Source organism: Buceros rhinoceros, unplaced genomic scaffold, assembly GCF_000710305.1.
Source record: "Buceros rhinoceros silvestris isolate BGI_N320 unplaced genomic scaffold, ASM71030v1 scaffold37525, whole genome shotgun sequence".
NCBI lineage: Eukaryota > Metazoa > Chordata > Aves > Bucerotiformes > Bucerotidae > Buceros > Buceros rhinoceros.
In genome coordinates, this window is record NW_010415251.1 from 1,850 (window position 1) to 4,359 (window position 2,510).

Here is a 2,510-nt window from a genome sequence, read left to right on the forward strand (position 1 = left end):
GAGGGAAGGGGCTCACAGGGAGGGCAGCCAAACCCAGCTCTCACCCTGGCCTGAGTCTGAGCTGAGGTTTGCAGCCGGCTGCTGTGGGGTCAGCAGCAGTGAGCTGGGACAGAGGCAACAAATCCAACTACAAGGAAGCAGGAACTGCTCCCCTGAGCGGATCCATTTCTTCTATTTTTGCTGAGAAAGAGGCCAGTCCTCCAAAACAATGAAGTATTTCCAACCACAGCTTCCCTCCTGAGCTAAATAATCAGAGAAGTCGAAAGCAGCACACAGCCCCAGCCCTTGCTGGGACCTGCTTTCAGGTGGGTGCAGAGCTGCAGCCTCCACATGGCCCCTGCACCATGGCAGGGGGGGCTCCTCTGCCTCAGGGAAACTCTCTTGGTCCTGAAGGTAAAGTGCACAGAGAACCCGTGTGGTGCCTTCCCTGCTCCAAAATCCAGCCCACATGGGCCATGGGGGATCCGCAAAACCAAGCTGGAGTGCAGCCCCCTGCCCCAAGGCAGCATCCCCACCGCTCCCCCAGGCACTCTGGCCTGGCTCTTTGCTCAAAGCATGGCGATTGTGAGAGTTTCTCTTCTCACATACTTGCCTCACCAAACCCTGGGTTGCGGCTTCTCTGCTGCTTGGCGTTTCCTTACCTGTGCCCCACAAAGGAAAGAGCAGCAGTCATCTGGTGTAATTGGTGTTTTGCTTCTTTAAGGCACCTGAGCCTGCCTTCTCTGCCCCAGTTACTGACTCATGCCTCCTCCTCACTTGCTCTTCACCAATGGTTCTTGCAACTTTCTCTACATCCCGCTGTTCCACAAATCGACGATAACGCTCCTCGCTCCTCTTTCCCAACCACTTATAAGAACAAGGATCCCTTGTGGCTCCTCATCTTTCCTGCGTGAAGCAAGAAGCCAAGCCCCAGACTGCACGTGCAAGCACCCACAGACTGCAAGTGATGACTTTACAGACTCAGGTCACACCACACGGCCCCAGGTCCACCCGGGCTCCTGTGATTTCTTGCAAGGAGCCAGTAACTCACCGTAGCCAGCTCTGCTGCCACCACTGCTCACCACCAAGCACCTCTGCGGTGTTAGGAGAGCTCTGGGTGCTGAGGGAGGAAGCGTACTTGGGCCTTGCCCATAAGAAAATGCAGATATACAGGAACAGCAAAAGGAACACAACTTCTGAAAAGGGGGAGGGGGAAAAAAAAAAAACAAAACACAAACCATAAGTCATCAAGAATTAAGATGGTTTTTGACACTCGATTTGGCCCTGTAAGCCACATTATCTGCTAGCGCTGCCGCAGCAAAAATATCTGTCAACAAAGAGTTTACTGATTCCCTAATTACAGAGCAGGGGCTGAACTGCAGCAGGAAGCAGAGGCCAGACATGACAGTAGACGTTACAGGAACAGCCCCTCTGAAGAGCACTGCATCCCCTTCAAGAGATCCAGTTCTATATCACTGAAAATAAACTACACTCCCAGCAAACACGTGAAGGTCTTCCAGTCCATACTCCCTTGCTTGTTCTTCTCCAACGCACCCATCACTTCACCCATTCATCCATTTCAATCCTTTCTGTAACCCTTGTCTCCTTCCAAAATAACCCTCCTGTAATTTTTTTTTCCCTTTGGGCCCAGTCTTGGTACAACTATAGCCAAATTTGCTGTTTCTGGTATCTCTCTTTGGATGACCTCCACCTCGACAGGTTCCACAGCCCTGGTGGTCCCCGTGCTCCTTCCCAATCATCTGTGAAGCTCAGCCACTTCCCAGGTGCTCTCTGTAGTGGCCCAGCAGCTACCTGTTTCCTGCTGCATCCCCACACCTCTCAGGTCACATCTCCTTTCTCCTGGTTTTTCAGTGACCCAAACTGAAGGTCAGGGCCTGACCCTCTGCCTGTGTACCCTAACGGAGCGGTCCCACATTTCATGGGGGTAAGCAAATCGTGTGATCATTAGGAAATAAACAAATAGGGTTTTAAAATACCTAGGAGCTTCATTGTTATTTAGCCAGTTCAGTACTTAAAGAACATCTCTGAAACATTAGTAAATGGATTCCCTTCACATTAATTCATGAGTACCTGAGAATCATTTTTTCCATGAAGAAAAAATTCAGCCTTCAATTATTTCTGAACTAAAAAAAAAAAAAAAGGCAAAAGTGACTAATTTCTCACAGTCATGATTTCCAGCAATCCCTTGTTGATCAATTGATTTTTACAAGGTGTGCCAGAAAAATCAAGTCCCTTGGAAGGTTTTTCAGGACATGAGTTTTGGAAGCAGCAGTGGAAACCGCTCAAGAGGAAGCTCTCCACCAAGACAAACACAGCATCAAACACCCCAAACCTTACAGAAGGCTGCAGGCACTGCTCAAAGAGCCGCGTAAGATTTTCCATGGATATTCCCTTGGTAAAACATCACTGGATTATAGCAAATGTCCAGACTGCCAAGTGTTACACAGGCTCTCTTGTACTCAGGCGTGGGGCAAGAAGTGTACACAGCTGGCTACGCCCGCTTCCTGCTG